At 43.5% G+C, this 23,308-nt stretch overlaps 1 long non-coding RNA gene across 1 annotated transcript in view; it reads left to right on the top strand.

Moving 5' to 3' along the window:
- LOC138430819 (uncharacterized) overlaps positions 1-23,308 on the top strand; it is a 75,968-nt gene that overhangs the window by 9,780 nt on the left and 42,880 nt on the right. The window contains exon 3 of the long non-coding RNA XR_011253390.1: positions 38-125. This is a non-coding gene — a long non-coding RNA (uncharacterized lncRNA). The remainder of the gene's footprint in view (positions 1-37; positions 126-23,308) is intronic.

Raw genomic sequence — 23,308 nt, 5'->3', positions numbered from 1 at the left:
CTGAGGTTCATGTTTTTTTTTTTGTGTCTCATTGCAGAAAGAATTCACTGAGAGACTAAGTGGTTGGCAAGAAGTAGATTTTATTCAGCGAGAAACACTCCGCAGAGTGTGGGCCATCACCAAGGGTGAGTGTGGCCTGGAAATATAATGTGGTTATCTTCTATGGGCTGAGTAATTCCCCTGGCTAATGAGTAGGAGGATTATTCCAGCAATTTTGGGACGGGGCAGAGATTTCCAGGTGTTGGGCTACCTCCCACTTTTTGGCCTTTCGCAGCTTGGGGACTGTCGTGGCACCTCTGGTTGTGTCATTTAGCTTGTCGATGTGCTGGTGTATTACAGGGAGCTTGTACTGAGGATCAAGGTCTACTGTCGTGGCACCTCTGGTTGTGCCATTTAGCTTGCCGATGTGCTGATGTATTACAAGGAGCTTATACTGAGGATCAAGGTCTAGTCAAGTTGACTTCTCTGCCATCTTGGACTCATTCGATTCTAATCAGTTGTGTTGTGCCTTCAGGCTATGTCTTTCTTTCAAAGTTGTGCCCCGCCCCCTTCCCTCCTGTTTCACTGGTACCAAGCATAGTTATGTAAAAATAACCTACACAGTTTCTCTGGAATAGCACTGTGTCTTGTCTTATAACCCCTGCCATTTTCTATTTCCCTTGGAACGATTTGAATTGTTGGTTGAAGCAGTGCCTCCTGAATTGCAGTTCTTAAGATCCCTGATAAACTCTTCTTATTTGTAGCTTTCTGCATTTCTTGGTAGACACATCCATCTTCACCACTAGCTTGGACAGCAATGTAAAATAGTTGCTGCTTATCCTTGAGGCTTAAGTATTTTCTATGCAAAACGAACAATGTAATATCAATATCACAAAGTTTTGGTGATTAAATATACAGTATTTTACATGGCAATTTTTGGATGAAAAATAGATAAATTTATATAATGATTACAATGAAATTTTATATTCTGATACAGTGCTTTAAAACTCACAAGCTCATCTCTGGATTCAGTTTTCAGGCAAGTCACATTTTCTTTATCGTTTCTCAATCTGATGCATCTGCCTGCATAAATCATATATAAAGTTGATAAAAGCAAAGAGCACAGCCTTAGGAAAATCCAACAGGTCGGCAGCTATTTATAATTTGACAATTTATGAGAAAAAAATCTCCATTACATAAATAATTCCCTCGCATTTCTTTTGCTTATACACCATTATTTCTACAAGTTTGTCACAAAGAAAATGCGGATTGATTTGTCTTCTTGGGGGGCGGGGGGGGGGGCGGGCACAATGGGTAAATGTGAGCACAATAATTTGCCTCAGTCTTTTTTGCTGAGAAGGTGATACTAGTCTTTTATTTTATAAAGATATACCTGAATTCAGCCAAAGGCTAATAATCCACAGGGAGATAGAAAACTCTAGGAGTAATTTAGCCTTGAGCTGTTTCTGTGTTTGCCAGTGATCAATTGGCTGGTTCCACTGGAGTCACTGTCTTTGAATGGAAATATGAACTGTCTTTGGATGTTATTCAGGCCTTTATCCTCTCTCATCAGCATAAGAGAAAGAGCAGTTGAATGGCTCCAGGGCATGCTTTCCAGCTGTGTACAGACAGAGTCCTCCAGGTACTGAGGGTCAAGAAACCCGTGTTCTAATCACAGTCCCCACTAGACATTCTTGTGCCAGTCACTGACAGAATATTCTGAAACTCATTTGCAAGTTAAGGAGCCTATGTCTATTATAAGGGGCTTCCCTGGTGGCTCAGAGGTTAAAGCATCTGCCTGCAATGCGGGAGACCTGGGTTCGATCCCTGGGTCCGGAAGATTCCCTGGAGAAGGAAATGGCAACCCACTCCAGTATTCTTGCCTGGAGAATGGGGCCTGGTGGGCTACAGTCCATGGGTCACAAAGAGTCGGACACAGAGTGACTTTTGGTGCTGTTGGTGGTGTCTATTATAAAATCATGTATAAATGATTCTAAAATCATTATAACTTGCAAATAATAAAATCAAAATCATTTCTAAAATAAGGTGATGAGCTATGTGCTTGAATGTGTTTTATCAACATGGCTAACATTATAGGAGTTTTTGCTGAAAAAAAAATGGCAACCCACTCCAGTACTCCCGCCTGGAAAATCCCATGGATGGAGGAGCCTGGTAGGCTGCAGTCCATGGGGTTGCTAAGAGTCGGGCACGACTGAGCGACTTCACTTTCACTTTTCACTTTCATGCATTGGAGAAGGAAATGGCAACCCACTCCAGTGTTCTTGCCTGGAGAATCCCAGGGACAGAGGAGCCTAGTGGGCTGCCATCTATGGGGTCGCACAGAGTCAGACACGACTGAAGCGACTTAGCAGCAGCAGCTGAAAAAAAGAACGAGTCAAACACCAAAAAACTAAAGCTAATCCCAAAAACCAGACATCTCAAGTTAAAGATCTTAATATTTTCTATGTATGGGAAAATGCAAGAGTCTGAGACATTGAAATGATTCCTTTGATAAGCATCTTAATTATCTAGAACCAGTATCCTATTTTTCTCCATCCTGAATCCCCCTCAGGGCAGTGTCAGGGGCAGGTGGCAGTTACAGTGGCTCATGTCTTGATGGCAGGCAACATTTTTATTTGCTAAAATGGCAGGCAAAGTTTTTTTTTTTTTTTTTGGTCCACATCAGAATACCTTTCCTGTGTGGTTTCAGAATCGAGTTGGCCAAGAAAGCAACTCATTTAAGATTGGAAGGTAGAAATGAAGATAGGCCATTACTCTCTGAAGGAACTTGGCAATCAGATCCTGGGACCACAGACCAGAAGTGTCCCATGAACAACAGTTGTCTTTCTTCTCCTCACAATCTGAGTAAGTCTTGTCACCGTAATTGCTGGTCCTGTCAGCCAGCACTGACCCATTGCCCACCAGGCACAAGCCCAGAGAGACCCCAGCGTCCTCAGAAGAGGCAGTTACCACAGTCCTCCAACTACTTCTTCCTTCACGGCCCAGTGGGATGTCCAGATACTTTCCTTCTTGAATTTTCCTGCAAACTCTGACTTGTCCATGTGTTCCAGCATTTCAGACTGAAATCAAGCAAGACATTGTGGGGCTCCTAGATATGGAATTCACTCTCTGTCCTACATTTCTTGTTTCTGAGGAAACAGGCTGCAGCCTTCATGACCTTCCCTGAGTTACAAAGGGCAAGTTCGAACAGTTGCTGATCAAGGAAGGAAGACGGTGCAAAGACAAAGGAAGAGCATCCAAAAAACAATAGTGCAGCCTTGAGGCAGGCTCCCCGTTCTCCCTAAGGGATGCAGACGGCAAGACCTCCGGGCTGTATTGTTGTTGTTGTTCAGCTGCTAAGACCTGTACAATATTTTGTGACCCCATGAACTGCAGAACTCCAGGTTTCTCTGTCCTCTTGTATCTCCCAGAGTCTGTTCAAATTCATGTCAATTGAGTTGCTGATGCCACCTGACCATCTCATCCTCTGTCACCATTTCTCCTCCTGCCCTTCAATCTTCCCCAGCATCAAGGTCTTTTCCAGTGAGTTGGCTCTTCACATCAGGCGACCAAAGTATTGGAGCTTCAACTTTAGCATCAGTCCTTTCAATGAAGGCAGGGTTGGATTCCTTTAGGATTGACTGGCTTGACAACCTTGCAGTCCATGGGACTCTCAACATACTTTCCAGCACCACAGTACATCAGCATCAATTCTTCAACACTCAGCTTTCTTTATGGTCCAAATCTCTGGTCTGTACACTACTGCTGGAAAAATCCCAGCTTTGACTATATGGGCCTTTTTCAGCAGAATGATGTTTCCGCTTTTTAATACACTATCTAGGCTTGGCATAACCTTCCTTCCAAGGAGCAAGCATTTTTTTTTTTTTTTAATTTATTGTGCAGGCACTGTCCACACTGATTTTGGACCCCAAGAAAATAAAATCTGTCCTTGCTTCCAATTTTTTCCCTTCTATTTGCCATGAAGTGATGGGACCCAATGCCATGATCTTAGATTTTTGAATGTTGAGTTTCAAACTAGCTTTTTCACGTTCCTCTTTCACTCTCATTAAGAAGCTCTTTAGTTCCTCTTTGCCTTCTGTATTAGGGGGTAGGATCTGCATATGTAAGGTTGTTGAAATTTCTCCTGACAATCTTGATTTCAGCTTGTGATTCACCCATTCCTGCATTTCAAATGATCTACTATGTATATAAGTTAAATAAGCAGGGGAACAATATGCAGCCTTGTCATATGCCTTTCCCAATTTTGAACCAGTCAATTATCTGGTTCTGTTTCTTCCTGACCTGCACGCAGGTTTCTCAGGAGGCAGGTAAGGTGGTCTGATACTCATCACTTTAAGAATTTTCCACAGTTTGTTGTGATCTACACAGTCAAAGGCTTTACCATAGTCTATGAAACAGAAACAGATTTTTTTGGAACTCCCTTGCTTTGTCCATGATCCAAAGAACGTTGGCAATTTGATCTCTGTTTCCTTTGCCTCTTTGAAACCTAGCTTGTACATCTGGGAGTTGTTAGTTCAAGTACTGAAGCTAACTTGAAGGATGTTGAGCATTACCTTGCTAGCATAAGAAATGAGCACAATTGTACTTTAGTTTGAACAATCTTTGGCATTGATTTTCTTTGAGATAGGAATGAAAACTGACCTTTTCCAGTCCTGTGGCCATTGCTGAGTTTTCCAAATTTGCTGGTATATTGAGTGTAGCACTTTCACAGCATCATCTTTTATGATTTGAAATAGCTCAGCTGGAATACCATCACATCCACTAGCTTTATTTGTAGTAATACTTCCTAATGCCCACTTGATTTCACATTCCAGGATTTCTGGCTCTAGGTGTGTGACCACACCGTTAAAAAGTTTTTGTATAGTTCTTCTGTATGTACTTGCCACCTCTTCTTAATTTCTCCTGCCTCTGTTAGATCCTCACCATTTCTGTCCTTTATCCTGTCTATTCTTGCATGAAATGTTCCCTTCATGTCTCCAGTTCTCTTGAAGATTCCTCTTGTCTTTCCCATTCTATTCTTTTCCTCTACCTCTTTGCATTGTTCATTTTAAAAAGGCCTCCTTACTTCTCGTTGCTATTCTCTGGAACCCTGCATTCATTGGGGTATATTTTTCTATTTCTCCCTTGACTTGCATGTATATTCTTTCCTTGGCTATTTGTAAAACCTCCTGAGACAACCACTTTGCTTTATTGAATTTCTTTCTCTTTGAGATGGTTTTGGTCACTGATTCCCGTACAATGTTACAAACAGGGGTCCGTAGTTCTTCAGGCACTCTATCTATCCGGTCTAATCCCTTGAATCTATTTGTCAGCTCCACTGTATAATCATAAGGGATTTGATTTAGGTCATACCTGAATGACCTAGTGGTTTTCCCTACTTTCTTCAATTTAAGGCTGAATTCTGCAATAAGGAGCTCATGATCTGAGCCACAGTCAGCTCCAGGTCTTGTTTCTGCTGACTGGATGGAACAGACAGATTGCGATCATTCTGCCATTTGTGAGGCCCCACCCAAGCACTGCAGTTAGGACTCTTGCTAACTGTGAAGGCGGGTCCGTCTCTTATAAAGGTGGGTCCGTCTCTTATAAAGGCGGGTCCGTCTCTTATGAAGGCTGGTCCGTTTCTTATCTCGTTCACAGTAGTAGATACAATGGCTACCTGAATTAAGTTCACCTACTCCGATCCATTTTAGTTCACTGATTTCTAAGATGCTGACGTTCAGTCTTGCCATCTCCTGCTTGATCATGTGCATGTTACCTTGATTTGTGGACCTAACATTCTAGGTTCCTATGAAGTAATGTTCTTTACAGAATTGGACTTAATTTCACCACCAGACATATCCACAACTGAGCATCATTTCTGCTTTGGCCCAGACACTTCATTCTTTCTGGAGCTATCTGTTATTCGCACCATGCTCTAACCAACTGAGCTAACCTGCCAGCTGGCTTACTGGAGCTATTTGCAGCTGCCTTCTGCTCTTCCCCAGTAGCATATTGGGCCTTCTGACCTGGGAGGCTCTTCTTCCAGTACCATATCTTTCTGTCTTTCTATACTGTTCATGGGATTCTCGAGGTAAGAATATTGGAGTGGTTTGCCATTTCCTCCTTCAGTGGACCATGTTTCGTCAGAACTGTCCACTATGACCTGCCCATTTTGCGTGGCCCTGCACAGAATGGCTCATAACTTCATTGAGTTATGCAGTTCCTTTCATCAAGGCAAGGCTGTGATCCATGGAGGGGATCTTAACAGACATCAAACCCACAACAAATGGGGGGGGGGGGCGGTTAGTACTTGAGGAACCATTCCTCATCCCAGAGTTTAAGTCATGGTTTGATGACCTCAAGAATCAGAGGAGCTCCCCAGGATCATATGAGGCCAGATTACAGCACACACCCTGATCCTTAGCAGGAAGCCTGCTCTTGCACATTGCTATAAAACGCCTCACCAAATCCTCCCAAGCTGGGACACCCAGTGTCTGAGGGCATGAACTGCTGTGTCCCTCTTTGCCTTGAAAAGCAATAAAGCTGTTCTTTGCTACTCCACCCGAAACTCTGTCTGAGATTCAGTTTGGCACTGGTGCACAAAGGCCACATCCTTGGCATTAAGACTGAAATGTTCACTCTTTTCTGAATTTCCACTTCCTCCTTGTAGACCTTCCTTTCTTCATCCGCTCCCGTATTTGTGTAAGATCTGATTCCTGTTATGTGTACCATGTTCCCATAGTACTTATAAGTGGCTCCATTCTTCTGACAGAAACTGGGTGGTATAGACCGAACTTCATAAAATCCCTTTTAATTAAGACATGAAATGGTTCTATAATTTCTTTCATAGATTCAACCATTAACCTAAGAGTGATGATTAAAGTTTTCATTTAACCCTCTCAACAAGTCTATGAAGTAGGTATTATTAATAGGCTCAGTTTGCAGATGAAAGAACACATTTTAAGAATATTATCTAACTCAATTCACACAGCTTGTTGTGATCATAATTCAAATCTCATGTATCTCACTGCAGAATGTGAGTCCTCAGGGTGCACAGACATCTACGGACCCACAGTTGTGAATCAGATGATCTGTGAACACTTGGAAAGTGTATTTGCATCAAACAGCTTTCTAGGTAGAAACAGGCTGTTTTCAAAATGTTTATAAAGAATCCTGTAACCACAAGCATTAAAGTTAATGCTTGAAAATCTACTGGCCATGTGTAACTGTTTAAATCTAAATTAAGTTTAAATTAAAGATTTAAAATTCAGTTTCTTAATTACGCTGATCGCATTTCAGGTAATCAGTAAACACATGTGGCTACCATATTGGACAGTACAGATAAAACTTCCTGTGATGATGAAAATATTTTCCACTAGACAGTGCTACTTCAGAGGATAGTCAACATTTTAAAGAATTGCAAAAGGAGAATTACTCTCTACATATTAAGGGAGCCAACCTTTTTTTTTTTTTTTTCCACCATTCCCCTACTCTCCCTCAACTATCCCCAGAACACAAAACCTCCACTCAAGTAAAGCATTAAATTTAGAACATTAAATTCACCGAACAGCTTAGGAGAAGCGCCATATTTTCCTTTATAAAGGTCAGTGGCTTTTGTACAGCATGATTGCATACAGAGTTGAAAAACAGATCCAATTCACCTACAGAGCCACATAAATATTTTAGGATGGTGTTTTATAAACTGTAAACTTTATTATAGGCTCTGGTTGCAGAGCAGGTGAAGTCTATATATCATCAAGCCCCACCACTCACGTCACTGCTTTAGTAGCCTGCCTCTGCACTCGCGTCGTATACTACCCCAGCAGACTGGATTAACAGCTCTCTTGGGCTCTCCTACCTTCCAGGAGAAATACTGATTGAACCAGAAGCAAATTCCTCCTCCTTTGACTTATGTGCATAAGAGAAAAACCTAGGATTTACCAACAGCACAATAGACTACAAACAGAAAACCAATTGCCCTCTTCTGGGAAAGCGCTAAAGAGTCTATCATCCTTTCAGGCCAGGTAGGTTTTGAATGGCGAACATAGACCTTTACAGCTGCAGCACACTTCTCTGCATTTTAAGGAGAAACACAATAGCATCCCCAATTAGGAACTAATTAGAAAAATAAATAGTGGATCTAGAGTTTGGCAGCTATCCCTCATAACCTGAAAGTGGGCAAGACACTTCAGAGTCTCCTGTGTAAAGAACGGCTGGTGTGGTACCAACATCAGTTCTGACAAAAGGGAAAGTATAGTCAATTGCCTTCTTAGGAGCTGACTCCCTCAAAAAACAATGTAAGTGTAATTTGGGGGTCTGATGTTTTCTAGTAAGCTATTTTTTACAGCCAGGGTCTAAAAGTACTTAGATGCTTGTGAAATTTATGAAAAGTTTTATATTTTAAACTTTAATTAAAATATAAACTTATTGTATATATTTTTAGGAGTACCTTTCTCTTTAGAAATATCTTACCAGTTATAAAGATACACTTTCTTTGCAGAACTGATTTGCAGTTGAAAGATGGTGGTGGTGATTTAGTCGCTAAATCACATCTGACTCCTTGCAACCCCATGGACTGTAGCCCACCAGGCTCCTCTGTCCATGGGATTTTCCAGGCAAGAATACTGGAATGGGTTGCCATTTCCTTCTCCAGGGGAGCTCCTGACCCAGGGGTTGAATTTGAGCAATCTGCATGGGCAGGAGGATTCTTTACCCCTGAGCCACCTGGGAATTCCAGTTGAGGGATGCTTTCAAAGAATTAGATTTTCTCTGTTCAAGTTAAGTGTTTCTCAAGTTGTGTTGGGAGGATCCTTTAGGACATACATTTAAAGATTCTTAAGAATTTCTGTCTTTAAAAAGGTTTCTTCTGTACTTAGGTCTGAGAAAATTTGCTTAGCTGGGAATTCATTAAGATGTGTTCTGATATAAAGTCTATTTTCTGAAAGAAAATTAATTTAACCTTTATTTTATATTAGAGTCTAGTTGATTTACAATGTCGTGTTAGTTTCCCGTGTACAGCAGAGTGATTGCTATATCTATATATTTATCTATATACACACACATTCTTTTTTCCGATTCTTTTCCCATATAAGTTATTGCAAGATTTTGAATAGTTCCCTGTGCTGTACAGTAGGTCCTTGTTGGTTATCTATTTTATATATAGTAATGTGGAGAAAGGGATGTCAGAGGATACGATAGTTAGAGAGCATCACTGACTCAGTGGACATGAATCTGAGCAAACTCTGGGAGACAGTGGAGGACAGTGGAGCCTGGTGTGCTGCAGTCCATGAGATCGCAAAGAGCTAGACACTACTTAGTAACTGAACAACGGCAACAACAACAGCTGTGCACATGTCAGTCCCAAACTCCTAATTTATCTGCCCCCGATCTCATTTGGAGTGACCTGGAATGTACTATTTGTTGGCCTCAATAACTCTACACTGCAAATTAGGACAGTAAAACCTTTGTCACTAGTCAAAGGATGTATAAAGTCTTACGGAATCATGGCATAAGGCAAGTCAGGACTCAGCCTATAGCGAGGAGGGAATGAGCTGCTTCCTGGAAGCAGTCGAGCACTGTGCCTGCGACAGCAGACCTTCGGATAAACGGTGGCTCCCCGTTGACCCTCCCCCTTTGGCAGCCTGTAATTCACCTGACACATCTCCAGGGTGGTTCCCTCTCCCAGTCCACAGAAGTGAGGGCCTTCTGTCAAGCCACTTGCCTGTGTTTACGTCCACATGTTAAGGGCTAGATATAGTTCGATCTTAATATAAGGGTTCAAGACTTCATTCTTGCCTCACAGATTATTTGGAAGAGCAGTGTGCTGTTCAATCCCTGGTCAAGGAACTAAGATCTCACGTGCAATGCAGCCAAATGAATAAATAAATAATATAGTCCAAGCTTTCTTCTGTATCATTTCCTTTCTGTTTAAGAATTCCCTTTCGTTATTCATTAGGGGTGAGATTGCTAACAATGTGTCTTCTTAGTTTTACATTATCTGAGGATATCCTTATTTTCCTTCATTCCTGAGATATATTTTCACCAAATGCAGAACTCACAGGTGACGGTGCTTTTCTTTCAGTACTTTAGAAATATGTTAGCCTACTTCTTTGTGGCCTCCATGGCTTCAGATAAGAATTGATATTCCTCTACAAGTGACGGGTTGTTATTTTTCTCTAGCTGCTTTCAAAACTTTTATTATAAATTTTAATAACCTTAATTACAGTGCAAGTTGGCTTGTATTTCTTTGGATTATCATGTTTGAGGTTCACTCATTTTCCTAAATCTGTCAGTTTATATACCTTATGCCAAATTTAGACTTACTGCCATTATTTCTTGGGAAACACTATGATACACCCTCTCTCCTTCTGAGATATCCAAACATGAGAAAAATGAATGCTTTTGTTGCTTCAAGATCCTCGAGGTCCTACTCATTTATATTTCCAGTTGCTCTGTTGTTCAGATTGGATAAATTCTATCACCTGTGCTCAAGTTCACTGATTCTATCTTCTATCACCTTTATCTAACATATTTTTATTATGGTTATTGATTACCTATGTCAGTCCTATAAATTCTATTTGGTTCTTTTTTTATAACTTCTATTTATGAGATTTTTTCTGTTTTTCATTCATTTCGAAAGAATCAGTAATTTATTGTTGAAGCAATTTATAATGTCCTTAAAATCCTTGTCAGATAATTCTAACCCTGGTGTGCTTAGGCACTTAGTCGCTCAGTTGGGTCAGACTCTGTGACTCCATGGACTATAGCCCGCCAGCCTCTTCTCTCCATGGGATTTCCCAGACAAGAACCCTGGAGTGGGTTGCCATTTCCTTCTCCAACTCTAACCCAAATTCACATTAATGTTAGCATCTGTTGATTGCATTTTTCTTGTTCATATAGTGATTTTCCTGGTTCTGGATATGTGAGTTTTGAATGTATCCTGGTCATTTTTGGATATTGCATCACGAGACTTCGGCACCTATTTAGTCTTCTTTTTTAGTAGGTGGCCATCTTACTGATGTGTAGTGCAGGTGCCAGAGGAATGAGAATGTCTATCTCTCTACTGGGTCCCGCCAGCATCACTCCAGCAAAAGTGGAGCAGTTGCTCTCACAGTCTCTCTGAAGAATGGTGGCGTGCGACTTCACCTCTCTCATCAGCCCCCGGACAGCTTCCTAGTGAAAGCAGGGCACCTCAGATTACCTCACTCTGCCTCACTGATGCCTTATTGATGTTGGATAGTGTTATGTCTCAACTCCCCATCCGGCCCCAGAGACACCAGAAGAAGGGAGCAGAAGGGCTGGCTAGGCCTTGTTAATACTGCTTCCTTAAGAATCCTTGCTCCTGAGTGAGTGTGGGGATTCAGCCACCCACTGGACCTTGCTGACACAGCATGCATGCTAACTCACTTCAATGGTGTCTGACTCTGTGCAGCCCTATGGACTATAACCCTATGCAATCCCATGGCAGGTCCATGGGATTCTCCTCTGTCCATGGGATTCTCCAGGTGAGAACACTGGGTTGCCATGCCCTGCTCCGGAGGGTCTCCCCAACCCAGGGATAGAAATGCTGTCTCTTATGTCTCCTGCATTGGAAGCCAGGTTCTCTACCATTAGCACCGCCTGGGAAGCAGAGATAGTGGAGTGATGACTAGTCCTGAATTTCCTCACCATGTTTTGGTGCCAGATGGGAATGGATGCTGGTGACTGGTGAAACCTGCTGGTGACTAGCCCCGCCTTATCCCACCTGGTTAGGTCTGCTGACTCAGGGTGAAGGCTCAGTCAGCTGCGTGACTCTACTGATACTGTCCTGATGCGAGAACCAGAACACAGCCTTTTCGAGCCAGACAGGAAGTGAAAGATCTGAGCATTGTCAGCGGTGCCCGGGTGGGGAACCAGTCAGCACCTCCTGGTTCTGTCCGACAGGAACTGGACGTCTCTGCCCCCCAGGCCTGCAGGGTGGGCAGGGGGGAACCAGAGCCTGCCACCGGCTTCCACACTTCCATGCAGAGGTTGGGGAGTGAAAGCCAAACCTCAGCTGGGTCTGCTGAGACTTCAGGGGCCATAGTGGCGGTGAGCTTTTTTCAATTCATATTTTGGATAGAGTAGGGTGAGACATTGGTTTTAAAAATAAAGAACAGACTTTCCATGGAGATTTTTTCATCTGTACCACTTTTGAGATAAAGGCTTCTGCAGAACGTTGCTCAAAATGTTTGTGAGGAAGGGAAACCTCAGACCTCAACATCATGTTGGTCTTCAGGTCCCACCACCCCTAGTCCATCTACTGACTTCTTTCCAACTTTCAGAGTCTTCTTAGGCTTGCTTGCTGAATTATGCCCCCTAATTTTAGATATAAGAAGGATGACCTTAGAAAAATAAGGCTAGTCCATTTTAACAGGACTCTAGAGCAGGCAATGTCTGTTTGTTCCTCTTGTTATTATTTTTATTTATTTGGTTGTACCACGCAGCTTGTGGGATCTTAATTCCTCTGCTAGAGATGGTACTCATATTCTTTTGCAAAGTTGGTCAGCTTTCATACAAAGTAACCTCAGTTCAGTTCAGTTCAGTCGCTCAGTCATGTCCGACTCTATGTGACCCCATGAATCGCAGCACGCCAGGCCTCCCTGTCCATCACCAACTCCCGGAGTTCACTCAGATTCACATCCATCCAGTCCGTGATGCCATCCAGCCATCTCATCCTCTGCCATCCCCTTCTTCTCCCGCCCCCAATCCCTCCCAGCATCAGAGTCTTTTCCAATGAGTTAACTCTTCGCATGAGGTGGCCAAAGTACAGGAGTTTCAGCTACAGCATCATTCCTTCCAAAGAAATCCCAGGACTGATCTCCTTCAGAATGGACTGGTTGGATCTCCTTGCAGTCCAAGGGACTCTCAAGAGTCTTCTCCAACACCACAGTTCAAAAGCATCAATTCGTCAGTGCTCAGCCTTCTTCACAGTCCAACTCTCACATCCATACATGACCACAGGAAAAACCATAGCCTTGACTGGACGGACCTTAGTCGGCAAAGTAATGTCTCTGCTTTTCCTTATGCTATCTAGGTTGGTCATAACTTTTCTTCCAAGGACTAAGCCTCTTTTAATTTCATGGCTGCAATCACCATCTGCAGTGATTTTGGAGCCCAAACAAATAAAGTCTGACAATGTTTCCACTGTTTCCCCATCTATTTCCCACGAAGTGATGGGACCAGATGCCATGATCTTCATTTTCTGAATGTTGAGCTTTAAGCCAACTTTTTCGCCCTCCTGTTTTTCATCAAGAGGCTTTTTAGTTCCTCTTCACTTTCTGCCATAAGAGTGGTGTCATCTGCATATCTGAGGTTATTGATATTTCTCCCAGCAATCTTGATTTCCAGCTTGTGCTTCTTCCATCCCAGCGTTTCTCATGATGTACTCTGCATAGAAGTTAAATAAGCAGGGTGACAATATACAGCCTTGACGCACTCCTTTTCCTATTTGGAACCAGTCTGTTTCTCCATGTCCAGTTCTAAATGTTGCTTCCTGACCTGCATATAGGTTTCTCAAGAGGCAGGTCAGGTGGTCTGGTATTCCCATCTCTTTCAGAATTTTCCGCATTTTATTGTGATCCACACAGTCAAGGGCTTTGGCATAGTCAATAAAGCAGAAATAGATATTTTTCTGGAACTCTCTTGCTTTTTTCATGATCCAGCGGATGTTGGCAATTTGATCTCTGGTTCCTCTGTCTTTCCTAAAACCAGCTTGAACATTAAGAATTTCACGGTTCACGTATTGCTGAAGCCTGGCTTGGAGAATTTTGAGCATTACTTTACAAGTGTGTGAGATGAGTGCAATTGTGCAGTAATTTGAGCATTCTTTGGCGTTGCCTTTCTTTGGGACTGGAATGAAAACGGACCTTTTCCAGTCCTGTGGCCACTGCTGAGTTTTCCAAATTTGCTGGCATATTGAGTGCAGCACTTTCACAGCATCATGTTTCAGGATTTGAAATAGCTCAACTGGAATTCCATCACCTCCACTAACTTTGTTCATAGTGATGCTTTCTAAGGCCCACTTGACTTCACATTCTAGGATCTGGCTCTAGGTGAGTGATCACACCATCGTGATTATCTTGTTCGTGAAGATCTTTTTTGTACAGTTCTTCTGTGTATTCTTGCCACCTCTTCTTGATATCTTCTGCTTCTGTTAGAACCTAGAGTAGCTCAAAGTAACCTAGTGTAGCTCAAATATTGCACAAATGTGCCAAGTCTCAAGAAGGGTAACCAGCAGAAATTGATACTTCTTCCAATATCTTCATTAGAGGGAGTTCTCTATTTAGCTGCCCAGTTCCCCAAATTTCCATCCTTTTCAAGCAGAGCTCTCCTTTATCTAGCTAGGTGCTTTGACATCAGGACAGAACCAGGAGAGCTTGATCCATAGTGTGGCGACTGTGGGGCACTCACAGTGGATGGCTGTAGGGGTCAAGAGGTGGCTCGCGCTTCATTTGTCACGCGTGTCTGCTTTCATTTTCAGAAGCTCTCCCGCTTTCCTTCTGGCGTTTCTTGTGAAGAGCGGAGTCAGCGAGCTCCCTTAGTGAATATTAAAAAAGCTGTGCAGGCACACTTGAGCAGGGAGACATGCAGCAAAAGGCAGGTAATGACAAGAAGAGGTAGACCTGGCAGGGGAGGAGAGTCCAGATTGTGAGCGAGGAGCCCCTGCCTGTGACACTCGGGCGTCTGTCTAGCAGCGGAAGGAAGCTATTCTTTGTTTCTCAGTCTTTTCCCAGATGCTGTAAAAACAAACAAAATGATATGGTGGTTGTCTTTTCTTTCTAAAGAGGGATTTCTTCTCTGACTGTGAGAGACTGTGTTTACAAAACTCAAGAAAGAACAAGAAGGATTTCCCTGGTAGTCCAGTGGCCAAGACTCCACACTGCCAATGCAGGAGGCGCAGGTTGGGTCCTTGGTCAGGGAACTGGATCCCACGTGTGTGCATGCAAAGTCACTTCACTCTTTGTGAAGCTATGGACTCTTCCAGGCTTCTGTCCATGGGATTCTCCAGGCGAGAATACTAGAATGGGTTGCCATACCCTCCTCCAGGGGATCTTGCCAACTCAGAGATCAAACCTGTGTCTCCTGCATTGGGAGGTGCGTTCTTTACCACTATGCCCCAACATTCTGGGGAAGCCCTAACGTGCTGCTACTAAGACTCGTCACAGTCAAATAAATAAATAAGCAAATAATAAACCGAGAGAGAGGGAAAGAAGAAGATATCCATCCCAGGATAAACTGGAGCTCCTAAGCTCTCTTCCTGCCTCTTTCCACTTCAGGGGCCCCACTTACTCATCTAAGGTCGGATGTTTTTTACCATCCACTTATGTCCCTTAAAGCGTTAAAACCAAATGCATAAGCCTCTAGACTCCAACCAGAAAACCAGTGAGCTGTCTGGAGTTAAAGAAGTGGTCCTTTAATGAGGGCATTTCTTGTTGAGGTAGGTGAGAGAAGTGAAAGAGGAGTTATTTGAGTGTGTGTGGGATTTTCCCATGGCCTCTTAAGTCCTCACATGTTAGCATGATATCCACTCCACTGGTGCATCATTCAAATTTTTTTTCCTAAAAAAGAGTTGAGAGACTCTTAAGCTCTAGTTGCATAAACCCTGGAGAGAGTGTCCTCTTCGGTGATCTGTATACATGATAAATTCCAGGTATTTATCCAGTATTTAAAGACCTGCCCCAATAAGTTCGATCTTTTTGTTCAAATTGATATCCTATACTGGCTTAGTTTATAAAAATATGATATAGTACATGTGATCATGCAGCTTATCATCAGGACTCTGAATCCTACCTACCTTGCAAGGCTCAGACCTGGATATATGCCTTCTTGACATTCTCCCTGGCCACTTCAACCTTCAGGTACCTGACAAGTACCTCATTCCCTACAAGTCTCTCATCTATGCATGCTTTGGCACATAGTATATACTTTCTCAGGCTTCCCAGGTGGCAGTACTGGTAAAGAATTCACCTGCCAATACAGGCAATTAAGACACTCAGATTCGATCCCTGGGTCAGGAAGATTTCCTGGATGAGGGCATGGCAACCCACTCCAACATTCTTGCCTGGAGAATCCTGTGGACAGAGGAGCCTGATAGGCTATAGTCCATGGGGCTGCAAGGAGTTGGACATAACTGAAGAGACTTAGCATGCAAGCATATGCTTTCTCAAATTTTAGTTTTTAAGAATGTACTATCAGTTCAGTCGCTCAGTCGTGTCTGACTCTTTGTGACCCCATGAATCGCAGCACGCCAGGCCTTCCTGTCCATCACCATCTCCCGGAGTTCACTCAGACTCACGTCCATTGAGTCCATGATGCCATCCAGCCATCTCATCCTGGGTCGTCCCCTTCTCCTCCTGCCCCCAATTCCTCCCAGCATCAGAGTCTTTTCCAATGAGTCAACCCTTCGCATTAGGTGGCCAAAGTACTGGAGCTTCAGCTTCAGCATCATTCCTTCCAAAGAAATCCCAGGGTTAATCTCCTTCAGAATGGACTGGTTGGATCTCCTTGCAGTCCAAAGGACTCTCAAGAGTGTTCTCCAACACCACAGTTCAAAAACATCAATTCTTCGGCCCTCAGCCTTCTTTACAGTCCAACTCTCACATCCATACATGACCACAGGAAAAACCATAGCCTTGACTAGACGGACCTTAGTCAGCAAAGTAATGTCTCTGCTTTTGAATATACTATCTAGGTTGGTCATAACTTTTCTTCCAAGGAATAAGCATCTTTTAATTTCATGGCTGCAGTCACCATCTGAAGTGATTTTGGAGCCCCAGAAAATAAAGTCTGACACTCTTTCCACTGTTTCCCCATCTATTTCCCACGAAGTGATGGGACTGGATGCCATGATCTTCATTTTCTGAATGTTGAGCTTTAAGCCAACTTTTTCGCTCTCCTCTTTCACTTTCATCAAGAGACTTTTTAGCTCCTCTTCATTCTCTGCCATAAGGCGGTGTCATCTGCATATCTGAGGTTATTGATATTTCTCCTTGCAATCTTGATTTCCAGCTTGTGCTTCTTCCAGCCCAGTGTTTCTCATAATGTACTCTGCATATAAGTTAAATAAGCAGCGGGCAATATACAGCCTTGACGCACTCGTTTTCCTATTTGGAACCAGTCTATTGTTCCATGTCCAGTTCTAACTGTTGCTTCCTGACTTGCATACAGATTTCTCAAGAGGCAGGTCAAGTGGTCTGGTATTCCCATCTCTTTCAGAGTTTTCCACAGTTTATTGTGATCCACACAGTCAAAGGCTTTGGCATAGTCAATGAAGCAGAAATAGATGTTTTTCTGGAACTCTCTTGCTTTTTCCATGATCCAGCAGATGTTGGCAATTTGATCTCTGGTTCCTCTGCCTTTTCTAGAACCAGCTTGAACATCAGGAAGTTCACAGTTCACGTATTGCTGAAGCCTGGCTTGGAGAATTTTGAGCATTACTTTACTAGCGTGTGAGATGAGTGCAATTGTGTGATGAGTGCAAATGTATTATATGCCTCATCTAAGGTTTGTGCCCCTGGAAAACAGAAGATACACCTTATATGAACTTTGTTCTGACCATGTATTTATTGATGTGCTGGTCCAGTATGTCTCTGCTTGGACTGATTACATTCAGTCCAACTTTACAAAGGTATGGTATGCATCCAGTTAAAGAATGGAACTTCAGAGATGGACAAAAGAATATTCCTGCCCTGATAAATATAACTTACTAGTCCAGAAAGAAACAAGAGCTATATTTCCAGCAACCAAAACACTACCAACAAAGCACACTTGATTGTGAGGCCACTGGGCTCAGAGACCGTGCTTACCCATGTTTGTGACTTCAGTGTTGGGTACCAGACATAGACCTCCAGTGGCCTGAATGACGTTTCTAAGGAAATGGTCATCTCCTGCTTACCAGAGTCCACAGAGAACCGCTGGTCTCCTTCACAGGAACCCTGCTCCTCCTGTTGGCAAATAAACTTTAGAAGCCACTTTTGCTCTCACATTATCAGACAGACACCTTGATATTAGGCCTGAAACCTGTGCCCACATCTCACCATCTCTCTTGCCACAGTGGGAGACAGCAACTGTCTCTCTGTAATACTTGCAACGAACTCTGGGCTATTTCCTGCTTCCACAGTCACTTCATTTTTGTTCTGTTTTGTTCCACACAAAGCTTATTTCTAACCTCAGGGGTTTTGACTTTGCTATTTTCCTTGCCTGGATTTCTCTTCTTGAATAAGAATTTTGTCTTTTTTTGTTTGTTTGTTCCAAACCACTAAATCCCTAACATATAGATTTGCTGGTGCAAAACAAAAAAATCAATATTTATTAAAGGAGTGGGCAGATTTTGGCGGTTGTTGTGAACCATATACAGACATGAATGGATGACTCAAGCCCCTGATGTTTGTCTAGCTGAAAGCTAACATACTCTCTGACCTCACAAAGATTATGGCTTTAATACATGTGATTATATGAGCTATCTGTATAAAGAAATGAGTAATCCAGCATTAGATGGGTGATTGAAATAATACGTCCTCGGTAAGCTCTGGAAACCAATGGCAGGAAACAAGGATAGTTAAGCAATGGTTTTCTTCTTCAATACTGCCTTTATATGGATAGAAGCTTACTCTTAGCCAGATGGGATTTCCTTTAGCCCTTTAGGGCTGGAAAAGTTCCCAAGTGAGCAACTATCAATTTCATGATTTATCTTTACTGACTAAACCCATCAGTAATTTTCTGGAACTTGTATCAGGTTGAAAAGAGGACTGGATGTACTCCTCTGACTGCATATCTCATTCTCATTTAAGCCTTTCCTGGATCCAAGACTTTTATTTTCATCTGAAAATTGGGGATATAGTAGTAACTACTGAAGGAGTGGTTGTGTGGGTTTAAAGAAGTAATGTACACAAATGAATTAAGACCTGGTCTGATATATACTAAGTCCTCACTTTAGCTGTGGAATGCTTTATGAATATAAAAGGAGAAGGAATCAAGTCCTTGAAAATCCAACGTCTTCTCATTGGCATAGAGTGTAGATGACTCTGTTACGAAGTTTTTACCATTTTAACCAGGCATATACAAAGTACTTGAAAATTTTTGTGAAACACTATGTTCAGGGTCAGAAAAAAATCAGAAATTTTTTTATTGAAACAATAATTCACATATTTAAATTGTCCAGATTGTAGCTAACTTTGGGAAGGGTATCTGAACATTTCTTGGAGTAACTGAAGTAATGAGAACTTTTTGTGCAAAAAGACATAATTCAAAACCTAAAATTCATTCTAGCTAAGTTTAAATTTTATTTATAATCCACTTTAAAGAGTAAATTCAAGGCACATCCTGGGGTGTCTCCATCAAACATTAGAAAAAGGATTTTTGTGTCTGGTTTTCATCCTGACTGTGCCATGTCGATCAGTTTTCCAGGCCCATGATAAGCACCAGTAACCAGTAACCAGGCTCATGATAAGCACCCAATAAATATTGTTTGAATAAGTGTGTTCAGGAAAGATCTATGTCAGCTCCATGTTCCCTTAGAGACATGTGTGGACAGTGGGCAAGACCTTAGTCCCCTGTGACGAAGGCCATGGTGCCTTCCCTGATCACGTCGGTGGTCTTCTTCACCTTCTTTCTGAAGCCCCCGCTTCCAAACAACCTGCCCGTTTCCAAGAGCTGGACTTCAGGCTGCTCAGCTTGAAGCTGCTGTTTTCAAGCCTCCATTGCAGGCTTCTCACCGAAGAAAGACGCGTTTCATCTGCTCCCTGAGCCCATGGCGACGTCCTCCCCGCGCTCTCGCTGAGGCGGCTCTGCCTTCCGTCCGCCGCGGCCGCCGCCAGCCACACACAGAGCTCAGCTGCCACGAGAGCGGCTGCGAGAGCAGCTGGCGCGGGTCCGAGCGCCCCGCAGTGACCCCGGGCCCGGGGCAGGACCTCTGCCGGCCGCGCGGCGCTCCAGCGCCTCGACCTGAGCCGACAGCGCCATCAGCAGGAAGCGCGCCACACTGTCCAGCGGAAGTGACGTTTCCACTTCTTCCTCTTGACTTTCTGGAATTCCGTAGACGACCTCCGACTCAGTTCTCGAAGTATGTTTTGAGGGGGGGCCTCTTCAGTTCAGTTCAGTTCAGTTCAGTTCAGTTCAGTCACTCAGTCGTGTCCGACTCTTCACGACTCCATGAATCGCAGCACGCCAGGCCTCCCTGTCCATCACCAGCACCCGGAGTTCACTCAGACTCACGTCCATCGAGTCGGTGATGCCATCCAGCCATCTCATCCTCGGTCGTCCTCTTCTCCTGCCCCCAATTCCTCCCAGCATCAGGGTCTTTTGCAATGAGTCAGCTCTTTGCATGAGGTGGCCAAAGTACTGGAGTTTCAGCTTTAGCATCATTCCTTCCAAAGAAATCCCAGGACTGATCTCCTTTAGGGTGGACTGGTTGGATCCCCTTGCAGTCCAAGGGACTCTCAAGAGTCTTCTCCAACACCACAGCTCAAAAGCATCGATTCTTCCGCGCTCAGCCTTCTTCACAGTCCAACTCTCACATCCATACATGACCACAGGAAAAACCATAGCCTTGACTAGATGGACGTTAGTCAGCGAAGTAATGTCTCTGCTTTTGAATATGCTATCTAGGTTGGTCATAACTTTTCTTCCAAGGAGTAAGCGTCTTTTAATTTCATGGCTGCAGTCACCATCTGCAGTGATTTTGGAGCCCTCCACCCCAAAAAAGTCTGACACTGTTTCCACTGTTTCCCCATTTATTTCCCATGAAGTGATGGGACCAGATGCCATGATCTTCGTTTTCTGAATGTTGAGCTTTAAGCCAACTTTTTCACTCTCTTCTTTCACTTTCATCAAGAGGCTTTTTAGTTCCTCTTCACTTTCTGCCATAAGGGTGGTGTCATCTGCATATCTGAGGTTATTGATATTTCTCCTGGCAATCTTGATTCCAGCTTGTGTTTCTTCCAGTCCAGCGTTTCTCATGATGTACTCTGCATAGAAGTTAAATAATCAGGGTGACAATGTACAGACTTGACGCACTCCTTTTCCTATTTGGCCTCTTAAAGCCAGCAATAAAAACTGACTGCCTGACCAGAAACCTTAGGCAGAAGGATTAACAGCTTCTCCTTTGGTTTCTGCCCAACATAATGTAAAACTGGGACTTGTCAGAAGAGCGAAAGCAGACATGCTTTTGACTCTGAAACAGGTCTCACACTCCAAATGCATGTACCAACATTCAAACTGGGGATTGATAGCAGTCTACCATTGGGTTGGCAAAAACCAACCAATTTTCTTGAAGAGATCTCTAGGCTTTAACATTCTATTGTTTTCCTCTATTTCTTTGCACTGATCACTGAGGAAGGCTTTCTTATCTCTCCTTGCTTTTCTTTGGAACTCTGCCTTCAAATGGGTGTTTGTTTGGGTTTTTCTATAAAATGGCATGGAAAAGTCCAAACGAAATTTTTGACCAGCCCAGTACTCTGCCAGAGCTTTCATTAAACATTTGTGGGGAAATGAATCTAAATGTCTGTGTTTGCCTCTTCTTGCTTGTTCGGGTTACCGAGTGACACTTTTAGCCACTAAACTGTGATAAGGGTGATAAGATATCCGGTGGAACTTTCCTACCTCGGTCTAGGGCTCTGGAAGTCTGTAGTCTCCACATAGTGTGTGTTAAGTGAGGAGACACATTCCTGAGTGGAAGGTGAACAGCAGGGGTGCAGTCTCCTTGTGTAAACACCTCCTGGTGTGGGTGAACCAGTCCCTGCTCTGTTTCCAGTGCTCTCTGCAAGTTACCACATCTGAGCTCAAGCACAGTCTCACAAGATCTCTCCCCATTTCTGTCTCTCTCTCTTTTTTTTCCCCCTACCAGCTCCTCCCTCTGGCCTCGGGCCTAGAGCCTGCTTTGGTGTCTCCTGCATCAACACAGATAACTGCATGCATGCCATTCAGTTGTGTCTGACTCTTTGTGACCCTAAGGACAGTAGCCTGCCAGGCTGCTCTGTCCATGGGATTCTCCAGACAAGAACACTGGAGTGGGTTGCCATGCCCTCCTCCAGGGGATCTTCCAAGCCCAGGGACTGAACTGGAAGCTCTTGCATCTCTTGCATTGGCAGGCAGGTTCTCTACCTTTAGCACCACCTGGTAAGCCCAATACAGATATTTTTCTCTTATTAAACCTTGACTCCCAACCTTAAGAAACACAACCAGTACATTCAGCACTGCTAAAACCATGCCCTTGAAGTGCATTCAAGTTCGTTATGTCATCTTTTCTGTGGCTTTTTTGGTTCCTGGCCCCTCTGTCTGCTCTGCCCCAAGCTCTGAGAAACAGTTCCCAATAGTCTGCATGGCTTAGGACACAGTGTGTGTGCTCAGTTGCCTCCAACTTTTTGCAGCCCCATGGATTAGAGCTGCCAGCTTCCTCTGCCCACGGGATTTCCTGGGCAAAAATACTGGAGTGGGGTGCCACTGGACGGGGGTGCCATTTCCTACTCCAAGGCTTCTTCCTGGCCCAAGGGTGGAACTCCTCTGGGCTCTCCTGCACTGGCAGGCAGATGCTTTACCTCTAGCACAATTTGGGAAGCCCCTGGACCCAGTATCAAATAGAGTAAAGCTGGGAATTCGGTTCCATTGCTAAGAATCCAGGTTCCTGGCATGAGTGGCCCCAGAAGTGATGATAATAGTTCTGAGTAATCCTAAAGTAATTGAATTTTCCTGACTTCAGGGAAGGAGGAAGATTTTGTTTCCTTTGTTTGGCCAATGTGAGTCATATACACAAAACCAAGCTCTTTAAACAAAGGGAATGCGGTCAAAGAAAGCCCCCGGCATTTCATCCTGTGTCTTGGCCTCTGCTTGGTTCAGGAGGGAGTGTCAATGAGGACAGGCTGCTGTCTCCTTGGGGCTCGGTGGAACCCCACATTAGAGCAGAGAAACACCTCTCCTCCCAGCTCTGTGACAGGTTCCCATCGTGGAAAAGGTAGAATTTCATGTTAGAGTTGGTTTGTGTTTTTTTGTTTTGTTTTGTTTTGTTTTGTTTGTGGGGTTCTGGTCACTGAGTCCATCTGGTTGGAATAAAATCAGAGAAACAGAGAAAGAATGAGAAAAGAAGTGTGTGTGTGTGTGTGTGTGTGTGTGTGTGTGTTGTTTGTTTTATTTCCTTTCAGTCAAGTGAAGAATTTTTAGCCCATTTGATTCCCGTGGTTTCTAAACTGTCTTGAATGAAAACCAACCTTCCAGCTAAGTCTTATGGGTGCAATATCGATCAAATAAGAGGTTGTGAAAGAGTTGGTTGGAGGCTGAGTGAAAGGAAGATGACGCACTTCCCACAGATTCCTTCTCC

The sequence above is a fragment of the Ovis canadensis genome, chromosome 26 (assembly GCF_042477335.2).
Source record: "Ovis canadensis isolate MfBH-ARS-UI-01 breed Bighorn chromosome 26, ARS-UI_OviCan_v2, whole genome shotgun sequence".
Classification (NCBI taxonomy): Eukaryota; Metazoa; Chordata; class Mammalia; order Artiodactyla; family Bovidae; genus Ovis; species Ovis canadensis.
This window is presented reverse-complemented; position numbering and strand designations above follow the sequence as displayed.